Genomic DNA, 6,078 nt, shown 5'->3' with positions numbered 1-6,078 from the left:
ATTATGAGTATGCCGACCCTAGTGGTGCATGCCTTTAATCCCAGCACACAGGAAACAGAAGTAGGAGGATCATCATGAGTTGAAGGCCAGCCTGGGGCTAGAGAGTAAGTTCCAGCTCAGCCTAGGCTAGAATGAGACCCTACCTCAAAAAAAAAAAAAAAAAAAATTATGAGTGTAGCTAGGCATGGTGGTGAACATCTATAATCCCAGTACTCAGTAGGTAGAGGCAGCAGAATTGCCATGAATTCTAGGCTACCCTGCAACCTGGGCTATAGGGGGAGACTTTGTCTAAATAGACAAACAAAACAAAAAACCCCATTATTAAAATATGACCAAATTACCAATGCTGATTTCTATGTTTGCTTAGACTTCAGTAAACAGAAATTAATGTTATAATCTACTAAAATTTAGAATTACTTTGATTTGACATGTTAAGTTTTGTGTGTTATTGTTATTATACCACATAGCAATGATTTTTTTTTCTTTTTGAGATAGTGTTTTGCTGTAACCCAGACTGAACTGGAATTCAATATGTAGTCTCAGGGTGGTATCTAACTTATGGTGGTCCTATAACCTCTGCCTCTCGAGTGCTGGGATTAAAGGCATGTGCCACCATGTCCAGCTTTTTGATTTTTCTTGATTTTTGGAGTTAGGATCTCACTCTAGCTTAGGCTGACCTGGAATTCACTATATAGTCTAAGGGTGGTCTCTAACTCACGGTGATCCTCCTACCTCTGCCTCCCCAGTGCTGGGATTAAAGGTATGTGCCACCATGCCTGACTTGTTATTTTTTTAATATGTATTTTATTTATTTATTTATTTGAGAGAGAGAAAGAGGTAGGGGGAGGGAGAGAGAGAAGGCCATGCCAGGGCCTCCAGCCACTGTAAATGAACTCCAGATGCATGCACCCCCTTGTGCATCTGGCTTATATGGGACCTGGAGGGTCAAACCTTTGGCTTTGCAAGCAAACACCTTAACCGTTAAGCCATCTCTCTAGCCTTGGTTTTGTTTTTTCTTGATACTTTTTTTTGTTTGTTTATTTTTATTTATTTATTTTTTTTAATTTTTTTTTGTTCTTTATTTATTTGAGAGTGACAGAGAGAGAGAGAGAGAGAGGGAGAGAATGGGCGTGCCAGGGCTTCCAGCCACTGCAAAAGAACTCCAAATGCCTGTGCCCCCTTGTGCATCTGGCTAACGTGGGTCCTGGGAAATCGAGCCTCGAACCGGGGTCCTTAGGCTTCACAGGCAAGTGCTAAACCGCCAAGCCATCTCCCCAGCCCTATTTTTATTTATTTATTTGACAGCAACAGACAGAGAAAGAGACAGAGAGAAAGAGAGAGAGAATGGGTGCACCGGGCCTCCAGCCACTGCAAACGAACTCCAGACGAGTGCGCCCCATTAGGTTTTTTTTTTTTTTTTTAATTTTTATTTATTTGAGAGCGACAGACACAGAGAGAAAGACAGGTAGAGGGAGAGAGAGAGAATGGGCGCGCCAGGGCTTCCAGCCTCTGCAAACGAACTCCAGACGCGTGCGCCCCCTTATGCATCTGGCTAACGTGGGACCTGGGGAACCGAGCCTCGAACCGGGGTCCTTAGGCTTCACAGGCAAGCGCTTAACCGCTGAGCCATCTCTCCAGCCCTAGGTTTTGTTTTTTGAAGTAGGGTCTCGCTGTTCAGGCTAACCTGGAATTCACTATAGTCTCAGGGTGGCCTCAAACTCACAACGATCCTACTACCTTGACCTCCCCAGTGCTGGGATTAAAGGCATGTGATACCATGTCCAGCCAATGACTTTTTTTTTTTTTTTAAACTTTTTTACAGTTTACTCATAGCTCTGCCTATAGTAGCTCTTTTGGAATTTACCTTAGATTCTGCCCTACAGTGGCATTGGGAAAGAACTAATGATACAAGAAATTTACAGCCTGAAAGATCTATCTCTCAAGCTTTGTTTTACCTCTGATGTACTCTCAGTTACCTGCTAGTGTGGCCATGGATGGAGGGTGACCTCAGCTGCAGTGAACTCGTTCAGGAATTCAAGGTTCCTTTTTTTTTTTTTTTTTAATTTATTTATTTGAGAGCGACAGACAGAGAGAGAAAGAGGCAGATAGAGAGAGAGAGAGAATGAGCGCTCCAGGGCTTCCAGCCACTGCAAATGAACTCCAGACGCATGTGTCCCCTTGTGCATCTGGCTAACGTGGGTCCTGGGGAATCGAGCCTCGAACCAGGAGTCCTTAGGCTTCACAGGCAAGCGCTTAACTGCTAAGCCATCTCTCCAGCCCCCCCCCCCCTTTTTTTGAGGTAGGGTTTCACTCTGGCCCAGGCTGACCTGGAATTCACTATTTAGTCTCAGGATGGCCTCAAACTCTGGCCAATCCTCCTACCTCTGCCTCCCAAGTGTTGGGATTAAACACATGTGCCACCACACCTGGCGCCTTTCTTATTTTCTTCCTTTACATTCTACCCTCAACTTTTGCACTGCACGTGTTATACTCTGTTGTCGTTATTCCTCAGCCATTCCTCATTAGACCATGCTTCAAGGCCAGGACTCTATGTGGCCCTGGCTGGCCTGGAACTTGCTATGTAGGTTAGGCTGACCTCAAGCTTGCTGTGAGTGTTTTGCCTCTGTTTTCCTGAGAAAGGGATTACTGGTGTGTACCACCACATATGTCTGGGGACCATCTTTACAGTCATTGCATCACTAGTGCCTAATAGTAAATTCTCAAATATTTGATGGAATAAAGCTGCAAACCATGTGTAGGAAAGGATAAGGGGATAATCTGTAACTCACACGGCTAAGCAGTTAATGAACACTGATTGGGGCTTCAGTGCGAGCCCAGAGGCCCAAGTTCCCTTTGGTAGGAACTCTACACCGTTATAAAGATTCTCTAAATAATATGTAACTGGTTTATACCTAGGCATTTGATACTTTGTAAGCTTGGGTATTTTATAGGAATTTTCACTTATTTTCTTATTTTTTAAAATTATTTATTTGAGAGAGAGAAAGAGGCAGAGAGTGCCTTCAGACACTGCAAAAGAACTCCAGACGTGTGCCTTCTTGTGTACATGTGCAACATTGCATGTTTGCCTCACTGTGTGTGGGACCTGGAGATTTGAACATGAGTTCTTAGGCCTTGCAGGCAAGTGCCTTAACTGCTAAGCCATCTCTCCAGCCCCAATAATAGTTTTAAAAGTGGGAATTCTGGGGCTGGAGACATGGCTTTGCAGTTAAGGTACTTGCCTGCAAAGCCTAAGGACCCAGGTCCAATTCCCCTTGTCCCATGTAAGCCAGATGCACAAGGCGGTGTATGCATCTGGAGTTTATTTGTGGTGGCTGGAGGCCCTGGTGTGTTCATTCTTTGTCTCTTATAAATAAATAAAAATAAAATATATTTTTTAAAGTGAAAATTCTTGAGCTAGAAAGATGGCTTAGCAATTAAGTGCTAGCCTGTGAAGTCCAAGGATCCTGGTTCAAGGCTTGATTCCCCAGGACCTCCTCGCAATGGCCAGATGCACAAGGGGATGCACACATCTGGAGTTTGTTTTCAGTGGCTGGAGGCCCTGGTGCGCCCATTCTCTCTCTCTGTCTCTCTTTGCCTCTTTCTCACTCTGTCTGTCACTCTTTTTTTTTTGAAGTTTTTTTATTAACAACTTCCATGATTATAAACAATTTCCCAAGTTAGTGGCCTGCCTCCCCCCCACTTTCCCCTTTGAAATTCCATTCTCTATCATATCCCCTCCTCTCAATCAGTCTCTCTTTTATTTTAATGTCATCATATTTTCCTCCTATTATGATGGTCTTATGTAGGTAGTGTCAGGTACTGTGAGGTCATGGATATCCAGGCCATTTTATGTCTGGAGGAGCACGTTGTAAGGAGTCCTATCCTCCCTTTGGCTCTTACATTCTTTCCACCACCTCTTCCTCAATAGACCCTGAGCCTTGGAAGGTGTGATAGAGATATTGCAGTGCTGAGCACTGCTCTCACTTCTTCTCAGCACCATGATGCCTTCTGAGTCATCCAAAGGTCAGTGCCCTCTGAAAATAGAAGGCTCTCAACCAAAAGTGAGAGTAGCATTAATATATAGGTATGAGCATTAAGGGAAGTGCTTACTGGGCAGTTTGATGAGCATAGTATATACATTTAGTCAGAGCAGCAGACGTTACACCCCTAGTGCTCATGATTATCTGTTTTAGGTTTTCAGTATCAGGGATGTATTCCTTCCCATGGAGTGGGCCTCCAGTCCAATTAGAGGGCAATTGGTTTCCATCATGACAGATGTGCCATTATTGCACCTGTTGGCTCATTTGGCCTGGCTGGCTAAATACAAGGCTTGCAGTGTCCACTAAGCCAACTCTCCAGCCCTTTTCCAGGTTATTTGTATGTGTGCTTTTCTTTCTGTTCAGTACGGAGAATTCTTTCAAGTATTTTCTGTAGAGCTGGTTTTGTCTTTAAATATTCCTTTAGCCTGCTTTTGTTGTGGAATGTCCTTATTTCTCCATCTACTTGAATGGATAGCTTTGCAGGATGAAGTAAGCTTGGCTGACAATTGTTATCTTTCAGAAGCTGGAATATATCACTCCATGCCCTTCTGGCTTTTAAAGTTTGTGTTGAGTAAATCTGCTGTGATCCTGATGGGCTTGCTTTTGTAGGTAACTTGATTTTTCTCTCTAATTGCTTTCAATATATTTTCTTTGGTTTGTATGTTTGGTAGTTTGATTATAATATGATGAGGAGAGGTTCTTTCCACGTTTTCTCTGTTTGGTGTCCTAAAGGCTTCCTGTATCTGAATTGATATCTCTTTCCCAATGTGGGGGAAGTTTTCTTCTATGATTTGGTTGAGAATGCCTACTATGCCTTTGGAATGAAATTCTTCTCCTTCTACTATACCTTGATTTTTTTTTTTTTTCCCCGAGGTTGAGTCTCATTCTGGCCCAGGCTGACCTGGAATTTAGTATGTAGTCTCAGGGTGGCCTTGAACTAATGGCAATCCTCCTACCTGTGCCTCCCGAGTGTGGGGATTAAAGGCGTGTGCCACGAGGGGGGGAATTACCATGGGATATATTTTATAATCATGGAAAATGTTAATAAAAATTAAAAAAAAAAGGCGTGTGCCACCACACCTGGCTATATACCCTGAATTCTTTTTTTTTTAATTGTTTTGTTTGTTTTATTTATTTGAAAGCGACAGAGAGAGAAAGAGGCAGATATAGAGAGAGAATGGGTGTGTCAGGGCCTCCAGCCACTGCAAATGAACCCCAGACGCGTGCACCCCCTTGTGCATCTGGCTAATGTGGGTCCTGGGGAATCAACCCTCGAACCGGGGTCCTTAGGCTTCACAGGCAAGGGCTTAACCACTAAGCCATCTCTCCAGCCCTATACCCTGAATTCTTATGTTTAATCTTTTCATATTGTCTTGAATATCTTGAAATTCCCATTCATACTTTCCTATTAGTTTGTCTCTCTCTTTGTTAGACTGTTTAAATCTGCCACCTGGTCTTCTAGTTTAGATACTCTATCCTCTCCTTCATCCATTCTACTGGTCAGATTTTCTATAGATTTTTTTTATTTCATTGACTGTGTTCTTCATTGCTAGTAATTCTGATTGGTTTTTCTTTATTATTTCCATTTCCTTATTTATGTCTTTTATTGACCTTCTTATTTCATTAAATTGGTGTCCTGTGTCTTCTTTGATTCTTTTTTAAAAAATTTTTTTTTGTTTATTTGAGACTGACAGACAGAGAGGAAGAGGAGGGGAGAGAGAGAGAATGGGTGCGCCAGGGCTTCCAGCCACTGCAAACAAACTCCAGATGTGTGCACCCCCTTGTGCATCTGGCTAACATGGGTCCTGGGGAATTGGGCCTTGAACCAGGGTCCTTAGGCTTCACAGGCAAGCTCCTAGCCGCTAAGCCATCTCTCCAGCCTTTCTTTGGTTCTTTCGATTTCCTCTTTCACTCCTTTGATTTCCTCCCTGAATTCTTTGAACATATTTATAATAATTCTTTTGAAATCTTTCTCAGGCATTTCCTCTAAATCAGTTTCACTGGAGGTCATTTCTCATGCATTAATACTTTTTGGTGG

The sequence above is a fragment of the Jaculus jaculus genome, chromosome 6, assembly GCF_020740685.1.
Source record: "Jaculus jaculus isolate mJacJac1 chromosome 6, mJacJac1.mat.Y.cur, whole genome shotgun sequence".
Taxonomy (NCBI): Eukaryota; Metazoa; Chordata; class Mammalia; order Rodentia; family Dipodidae; genus Jaculus; species Jaculus jaculus.
This window is presented reverse-complemented; position numbering follows the sequence as displayed.